This window comes from Choloepus didactylus, chromosome 2, assembly GCF_015220235.1.
Source record: "Choloepus didactylus isolate mChoDid1 chromosome 2, mChoDid1.pri, whole genome shotgun sequence".
In the NCBI taxonomy this organism is placed as follows: domain Eukaryota; kingdom Metazoa; phylum Chordata; class Mammalia; order Pilosa; family Megalonychidae; genus Choloepus; species Choloepus didactylus.
The window spans coordinates 205919606-205929400 of record NC_051308.1 but is presented as its reverse complement, the minus strand read 5'-3'; the positions used below and the strand labels follow the sequence as shown (position 1 = coordinate 205929400).

The window sequence follows — 9795 nt, the reverse complement described above, 5'->3', positions numbered from 1 at the left end:
CTCCATCCTCTGTGTTCCTACAAAAGAAAGTTTTATTCTACTCATTTCTACAGGTTTTTATAGCATACAAGGTAGTTTCCTACATGACTGTTTTCAGGTATTTCAGGGAGGATACATTTTTTCTAAAGCCATAAGGTGTATTTACATATCCTTAATCTCAAGGGACAATTTCTTTGGGGCTAGACAGGAAACAGCAGGGGCAGGAGACAGGAGCACGGAAAGAGCCCAGCAAGAACTCAGAGACTATTTCCTTATCTAAATTGCTGTCTGCCTTCAGACATGCAAAGCTTTTGGCCTTTTCCCAGCCTGGTGCCCACCTTCAGGCTTCCAGATTTTGGGAAATGGGCCCTATGTATAATCGATTTAGCCAGGGGACCTTCCATGTCTCCACACCTAATTCTGGATGCATCTCTGCACCCTGTCTGTAATTGGCTTAGACTATGGGAGTGCTAGAACTTTCCCTGCTGCCCGGTCTCACCAGAGCAGCTGTGTAGGCTGGAGCAATGACCCAGCATCAGGGCAAGGCAGAATTTTGAACCACATTTTCCAAGGACCTCAAGCAAAAGGAAGTTGGAGTTAGAGTCTGCTTGCCTGGAGAAGACAGTAACAAGTAGTGCTACTTCTAGTATTTTGTGTCACTCACATATATAAACTCATTTCCTTCTCAAGTCAGCCCTGTGAGACAGACAGAATGAAAATGTTTTATCCTCTAATTTTCATTCTGTGAGTGATAATAATAGGGTCATATATGGAAAAAATATACCTAATAACTATAGATTATAGTTAATAGTAATATTTTGATATTTTTTCAATTGTAACAAAGGAACCAAATTAATGCAAAGTCTAATAATAGGTGGGTATATGGAGACATATTTTTTACATGACTTTTCTGAAAACTTACAACTTTTCTAATTAAAAATAATAATAATAATTTTAAAAAAACATTATGATATGTGAAAGAAACCAGACACAAAGTACTACATACACATTGTATGATTCCATTTATATAAAATATAAATATAAATAAATCTATAGAGACAAAAATAGAAAGATAGAGGGATTGAGAGGTAACTGCTAGGGGTATGGAGTTTTTTCTTTTGGAATAATGACAATGTTCTAAAATTGATTGTAGTGATGAATGCACAACTCAGTGAATATACCAAAATTGATTGTACACTTTGGATGGATTGTATGGTGTGTGAATAAAACTGTTTATTAAAATAGATTATGTTTAGTAATTCAATTTATTATGACAAGGAATAGTATAAGACATTTTAGAAGAAGTTTAATCAAAACAATTATCATTTACCCAGAAGGGTCATTTTTAGTCATCCGAATGATTAACTAAATCCAGACTATCTCATTTCCTTAAGAAATAATAGAATATTATTGTAAATGTGGCTGGAAAATTCTGTTAAGGAAGAATTTGAAAACTGAATTTTTTTTTTAACTGAATCTTGACTGGTCAAGTAGACTGTTCATCTTTGGATGTAGGGTTGGGAATAAAGGGAATAACTGACATAATTTTTTGCTACCAAGTGTTATTTCCTTAAAATTTTTTTATTGTAGAAACTAAAATATACATATAAAAATAAGTAAAATAGTACTCACTGTCTATTCCTATTTTATCACTACCACCCATGTCCCTCTTCTGTATAATTATGAAGCAAATCCTAGACTTCAGATAATTTTGTCTGTAAATATTTTGGTATGTATTTCTAATGGGTAAGGACTTTAATCCTGAAAATTCCATGATAATACCTATAAGAAACCCATACATAATAATGTTTTCATATAATCAAATATACAGTCACAGTTCAAACTTTCAATTATCACATGAAGCTATAACTTTTAAAATATTTATTTGAATTAGGATCTAAATAAGGCCCACACACTACAATTGATTGTTATATCTCTCCATTCATAAAAAAGTTCTTTTTACTTTTTCATTAAAATTAATTTTTTGAATACAACAGGGCATTTGACCTGCAGAATTTCCCACAGTCTGGACTTTGTTAATTATAATTTTGTGGCAGCATCATCCAATGTATTCTTCTCTCCCGTCCTCTGAATTTCTTGTAAATTGTTGTTGGAACTAGAAGCTTGTTCAAATTCAGGTTTGATATTTTTGCAAGATTACATGATGGGTGGTACTGTGTCTTCTGGCAGGAGGCTAATATTGGGTTGTCTGCTAAGTGGTCACAGTGTTAATGCCCAATATTAAAATCCTTTAATACATTAGGGCATGTAAAATGGTGATACTCTAATTCCACTATTCCTTATACAACACTTAGAGAAAAAATGCCCTTTATCTATTGTTTGGTTACCCAGTGGTAAAGTTCATATAGAAAAGCATAGCAGATGCTTGATTTCTTTTTCTTTACAGTTTTCAAAATAATGAGCTAGTTTCCTAGCACACACCAACAGGGAAAAATAAATTTCTTTTTGGTAACATTATTAACTCATAGCTTTATATATAGTTGATGTATTTTAATCCAAAAAAAAAAAGAAGAAAGAAAAAGAAATTACAGACCAATTTCTCCCATGAATATATATGCAAAAATCCTCAACAAAATACCAGCAAATCAAATCCAACCATACATTAAAAGAATTATATACATGATTAAGTGGGTTTTATCCCAGGTATGCAAGGGTGGTTCAATACAAAATCAATTAATGTAATATACCACATTAACAAAATGAAAGGGAAAAAATCTATATGATCACCTCAATTGATGCAGAAAAGGCATTTGAGAAAATCCAGCACCTTTTCTTGATAAAAACAGTCAGAAATATAAGAAAAGAAGGAAATTTCCCCAACATGATAAAGGCATATATGAAAAATCCACTGGTAACATCATACCCAATGGCAGAAGACTGAAAGCTTTCTGTCTAAGATTGGGAACAAGACAAGGATGCCCATTGTCACCACTGTTATTCAATATTGTGCTGGAAGCCCTAGCCAGAGGAATTAGGCAAGAAAAACAAATAAAAGGCAACCAAATTTGAAAGGAACAAGCAAAACATTCACTATTTGCAGATGACATGATCCTTTATACAGGAAGTCCCCCAAAATCTACATCAAAACTCCTACAGCTAATAAACAAATTCAGCAAAGTGTTGGGATACAAGATCAACATGCAAAATACAGTAGTGTTTCCATACACTAGTAATGAGCAAGCTGAGGAGGAAATCAAGAAAAAAAATCCATGTTAAATAGCATCTAACAGAATAAAATATATAGGAATAAATTTAACCAAGTACATAAAGGACTTGTATATGGAAAACTATACAACTTTGCTAAAAGAAATCAAAGAAGATCTAAATAAATTGAAGGACATTCCATGCTCATGGATTGAAAACTGAATACTGTTAAGCTGTCAATTCTACCCAAAATGAGTTACAGATTCAATGTAATCCCAATCAACATTCCAACAGAATATTTTGCAGAAAGGGAAAAGCCAATTATCAAATTATTTAGAAGTCTAAGTTGCCCTGAATAGCCAAAAACATCTTGAAAATGATGAATGAAGTTGAATGTCTCACAATTCTTGACTTTAAAACTTGTTACAAAGCCCCAGTGGTCAAAACATCATGGTACTGGCAGACAGATATATAGACCAATGGAATCAAATTGAGGGCTCAGAAATAGACCCTTGCATCTATGACCAACTGATTTGTTTTCTTCACAGTTTTCAGAAAACTCTATTTCATTATTGGTGGGTAGTGCACTTAACATTATTGGTGGGTAGTGCACTTAAATAATGTATAGGTGACTGCACAACTGCAGCATTGGTAAGTAGATAACCAATTCAACTAGAAACCAGCTAACAATTAACTGTCTAAATACTTAAAATACAGCTGTTGTTTAGAGCATCCTTTGTTTTGATCATCTTCTTGAGGGTAAAAAAGTGCCTGCTGGTCACAATGGAAATACATTAAGGCCAAATCTTCTGATATCCATTCCCAGAGGTTTCTTCAGCTGAATTAAGCCTCCAACTCCAGGGCAAGCCCAAGTTTGTGGGCTCCAGAATTAATGTGCTTTCCATCTACCAGAGCAGACAGCATAAGCTTCACACCAGGCCCGAGTCTGAATGTAGCCCACCCCAATTAAACCAGAATTGCTGACTTGTGCAGAAATAGAAGCAGTGGGATCCAACTGATATTTAGCTGCAACGCCAAAACGAGTGCAGTTGGTTCCTGATGTTCAAGCAAGGTTGACTAAAGTGTCAAGATCTTCACATACTTTCTGATGAATTTATTCTCCAAATTCTGTTCCATTGCTGATATTACTGTGTAGCTGGATTTCTCCACTCCTGTAGCCCACTGCAGTTATTCCTTGTCAGCTTTGATTTGGCACTGTCAAAGATCATTTGGTTACCAGCAAGCCAGCCCTCATAACCAAAGATGTCTGAACCATGGATTACAGTTCCAACAAAATAAAAATCAACGTCACAACCAAGGTTTATGCATTCCCTCTTGTAAGAAGACTTGATTTTACCATTTTCTTTCCTGCGTTTGGTGAGAAGAAGGTATCAAACATCAGCGTCAAACCATGACAAATCTGGTCTTGGACTGCAATTTCTGTTCCCAGAGTGTTATCAGCATTCCATTTTTCTGTGAAGGTGAGACCATACTCACATCATTCGTATTTGGTCTCCAAGGTCCCCATAACTTTACCAGTGTCTGTATTAGATGAACCAGATGCTGAGAATTCCACACCACTGCATGACTTTGTTTTCACATCCAGTTTAACCAGCCAAAACCAAATCTTTTGTTGAAAATATCTCTGGCAGCCTTGCCAAGGTCAGCATATGATGGAAGAATACGCCTTGGCCTCACACAGCTCTGCCTGTAGGTTGCCATGGCGAGGCCATGGGAAGAGGTGATCTGGTTGTCTCCTGAGGAGGGCCACCAATGCTGCTTGGGTCATGGCTAAAGTCACTGGGCTCTTTCAAGGCAGGCTGGCCAACTGATTTTTAACAAGGCTTCCAAGTTCACTCAATTGGGAAAGAATAGTCTTCGTCAAATGGTGCTGGGGGAACTGGGTATCCATATGCAAAAAGTAATTCAAAATATATCAGAGACCTAAATATAAGAGCCAAGACTATAAAACTCCTAGAAAAAAGGTTACTGCAGAACTCTATGTCCTATTTTTACAAATTATTTTGAGTTTTAAATTATTTCAAAATAAGTTTTTAAAAACAGTTCCTGTGTCCTGGTAGAGACTGAATGTCTATGACTAAACAAACAAAACTGACCATGATAAACCATGATATCCTGTCCAAACCACACAATTGGACATACACAGAAGAATTTCATGGTAAAATGGACATTATGTGGATGAACCCAGGTCTAGGTGATAGATTTCATAAGCAGTTACCAAGACTTCCATGTTTCCTGCTCCAATTACTTTGCTACTTCTCCCTCAACCCATGGGATTTCCCTATAACTAGTTAGCAGAGGAAGGAAAAATACAGGCCTGGTTTTCAGTGGATCTGCACAGTGTACTGACAGCATTCCCACTCAAGGGTGGCACTGAGTGTGGTGAGAACAATTCCTTCCTATGGGTAGAACTTTTAATGGCATATCTGGCTATTGACTTGATATGAAATAAAGATAAATAGCCTGAAGTGCAGATTTACACTATTTCATAGTTTCTAATGGGTTGGAAGGCTGATTGGGGACTTGAAAAGAAAAATATTAAATTAATGACAGGGATATCTACAAAAGGGTATACACATAGGTACCTTTCTCAGAACAGACACAAAATGTGAAGATAATGATATCCTATATAAATGCACTCTAGTAAGCATCCACCTTAGGGGTATTTTTCAGTAACCAAGTGGACAAGATGATCCACCTGTGGATTTCAGTCTCTTACCTTAGCCAGACCAGTACTTGCTATAACGAGGGAGCCAATGAGCAAGATGGAGATTACACATGGACTCAACCACATGTACTTACCCTTTGAGTGGTCTGTTGTCACTGCTATGTGCCAAACCCTAGCAACAGAGATTACTGCTGAGCTTTTGATGAGGTACCATTCCCCAAAGATACCATCCAGTTACCTGATCGATTACAGTAGACCCTTTCCATCATGGAAGGGCTGCAATATGTCCTCCCAGATTTACCTTTCCTATCTGCAGCATTTCTGCCCACACCACAATTCATAGTCTTACAGAATGTTATCCATTACCCTAATATCCCAGGGAGCATCACCCCCAAGTGGGGGACACTTTATCTCAAAGGAAGTATGACAGTGGATTCACACTCATTGTGAATAATAAATAATAAAGGCCTCCTATTATTCCCCGACATATAGAAACATCTGGACTTGACAATATGGTTCAGCTACTACTGAAGCCTCAGTTATCATCCCATCTTGGAGACAATATCCTGTAAGGTTGTAATATCAACCCATAAAATACAGTTTATACCTTAAACCAGCAGCCAATATATGGCACCATCATCCTCTGAGAGAGAATATACCAAGAGTTATAATGGGAGTGGCCCCTCTCACTAATATATGAACTAATATATGAACCAGATATATTTTTGCTTCATATCCCTGCAACCTTGTGTTTGATGGGTTTGGAGGTCCTACTGCTCAAAGGAGAGATCCTCCCATTAGGGAAGGGATTTATGGTTCCAATGAATTAGAAGCTGAGATTGCTTTCTGGCCACTGCTGCTAAATCAGCAGACAGAGGGGCTAGTATACTAATTAGGGTAATTGATCCCCTTTACTTGGGTGAATTTGGTTTACTCCTTCTTAAGGAGGGTGCTGGGGAAGTCACAGGCATGCTTAGTGGCCATCTACCAGCCCTTGCCTACCACCTCCACCTCCTTTTCCCCTCTTGCTTGACATGCAAGTGTTTGGTGTGTTTCCATTTGGGATAAGCAGTCCCAGAAGCTTGCCAGAGCAGAAACTCTGCACACAGGTCAGAATAGTAGGAATCACTCTCCCTGGGGTGTATAAAAACCCAACACTCGGGCAGCACAAGTGTCCCTCCTCTCTGAGGCAAAGTGGGGCATGCAGGGCTGCCATCCACAAACCCTGACTGAGCAGCTGGCCTCCCTCAGGGACTAGCCAAGATGGGACCTCTTACCCTGCTCTTTTGGACCCTTTGTTCTGTGTAAGTAATAAAATGGTCACTTGATTAAAATCTCTGTTGTCTATATGATGAAACTGTGAACAATTGTTGTACACATTGGATGACTGTATAGTATGTGAATATATTTCAATAAAATTACATTAAAAAAATCTCTGTTGTGCCTGAACCTGTGTTCCCTTGATGCCCCATGTAGAAACTTGCTTCACAGAGGGTAAAGAAGACTACATATATATTTTTAATTTTTTATTCTTTTGACTAGGACAAATTGTCAAGGAAATTGTGGTGATCTAGTAAAGATAAGACCTTTAAGCACTCAGATCCTACAGGAATGCAGCTTGAGACAAACCAACAGGTGAAGAACTCCTTCCAGATGAGGTGTTGGCTGAGGGTAATAAGAATATTGGAAGAAGAAAGCCATGATTAGCAACTTAAGTCTTAGGTCAAGCTACAGAAGTACAGACTAAAAGTACCTATGCTTTATAATACTAATTTGTACCTGATGCCTGTTGTTTTCATGTTACCTTATTTGAAGAGAATAGGTGGTGGCTAACATTTTAGATTTCAGACTGGAATAAAACTAGCTTGGCATCATCCCAATATTGTATAGTAGCTGAAAGGAATTTATTTGTCTCATGTGTTGGTGATAGGAATTTTTCTTCCAGACAATATACAGGAATGTATGTGTAAGAACTGAAGGTAAGAACTAGGCCATATAGCTGCTATTTGACCCTGTATAGCTCCTGTGAAGTAATCACCACAATTAGCATCATGGAGGGCTTTACTTTGTAATAAGTGGTATTAGTGATGTGATGAGGTGAAACCTGGTTGAAGTGTGTTTAAAAGACAATTGTACAACAGGAATTGGAGACAGAAGTAAGGACAATTATTTCTTGGATATTTTCTTCATACAGGAACAAAGAAATAGGGGTGGCAGTTGGCAGGGGAAATGGGGACAAAAGAAAGTTATTTTTCTTTATAATAATATAATAAAATATTGTAGTTTCTTCACTTTTATATTCCTCCATTCAGAGTAACTGTAGCAAACTCTTTTTCTTTTTCCTCAACAAAAACAAAGTAAGCTCTTGCAAACTAAGAGGACAAAAGACTAGGTCAGGTTTTCTATGGGATTAGCATAGGCAACATCAGACAGGAGACTCACTGTAGGCAGTGAAAGTCAACCAGCCAATGAGGTCACAGAGACAAGAGGGTGTGATGTCAGTGGGACCTGAAACCCTGGAGTCACATGCATGGCAAAGAAATTTAGAGTTCTCCTCTTCATTTTTCTAAAAGCTTTATTTACTTACAAGCTTTAAAAGAAAACCTAGAGCTTGTACTACAAGTCTACTGCAAAAGGTGGTTTGATATTGTCTCAGCAATGTTCACTAAATCACTGTTTCATCATTGTTTTTGCAAACTAATCTTGTTAAAGTGTAAATATAGTCCATAGGTGAGGGTGTGGGGGTTAAAATTATGCTGGTGATGTTGATCTGAAGACCACTCTGAGAAGCAAAAGTATAAATCACAAAAGATAAGTCTTTGGTATTCACACTCTTGTATAATCCCTTCCCTGTGAATGTGGGTTGGACCTACTGTTTTGAACCTGATGAATAGAATGCTCCCAAAGTAATGAAAATCACTTCCAACATTAGGTTACAAAAGACCCTGGCTCCCATATTGCTCACATCCTCTCTTGCCCTCTTGCTTGCTGTCTCCATCTGATGAAGACAGCTACCATGTGGTGGTGAGTTGTTCTGTGGAGAGGTCTACGTGGTGAGGAACAAAGGGATGATCTATACAATAGTCAGGAAGAAAAGGAGGTCATCAACCCAACAGCCTGCTAGGAACTGAATCCTGTCAACAATCAAGTGAGCTTGAAAACAGATCCTTCTCCAGTCAAGCCTTTGGATATCTTTAGCCCTAAATGATACTTTCACTGCAGCCTTGTGAGAACCCCTAAGCCAAAGGACCGAGATAAACTTCACTTGTATTCTTGACCCACAGAAAATTTAAAAAATAAATTTGTTGTTTTAAGCCACTAAATTTTGGGGTGATTTGTTACAGCAATAATAAAGAGGAATTGAAAAAAAAAAAGGGGGGGAAGGAAATGTAGGGGGATGTTAGGTATAGATTATGGTGATATATACATATGTGAGCGCTCAGCAAATTTATACTTTATCAACAGTTCATAGTATGTTGATGTTCTAAAGTAATGTTGGAAATGCATTTTGAAAAGTGTGTGGGTAAGAAAAGATTTTCACTCACGTACTGTGAGATTCTACTCCCCACTACAAACATCACTTTCCTAAAACATAACTCCTCTTTAGTGACATGAAGGTTTATGTTCCCTACTTTTCTAGTAGTATTGGAGGAAAACTGAATTGTGTTACTTCCTTAAACTGTATTTTCTATGATCACCATTGATTTACCTTAAATTGTTCTTTCACCAGAACTTGTCATGCCCTGATTGAACTACAATTGGGAATCTGGGAGTCATCTTGTGCCTACCAATTTGTATGTACTTCATGAATCCAAAGCTTGAGCATATAGTCACATGTTCATTTATTAAGAAAACAAATGAATATTGATGCCAAGTCTTTTCCAGGACTTGTAAATTCTTGGTACAGAGAGGAATCAGATATGTGCCCTGCCTTCATGGAATCCACAATCTGGTCTCTTCAT

General features: G+C 37.3%; 1 pseudogene; it reads right to left on the bottom strand.

Annotated features, from left to right (window-relative positions):
• Positions 1-3987: 3987 nt before the first annotated feature.
• Positions 3988-4866, bottom strand: LOC119519601 (annotated as a pseudogene).
• Positions 4867-9795: the final 4929 nt, after the last annotated feature.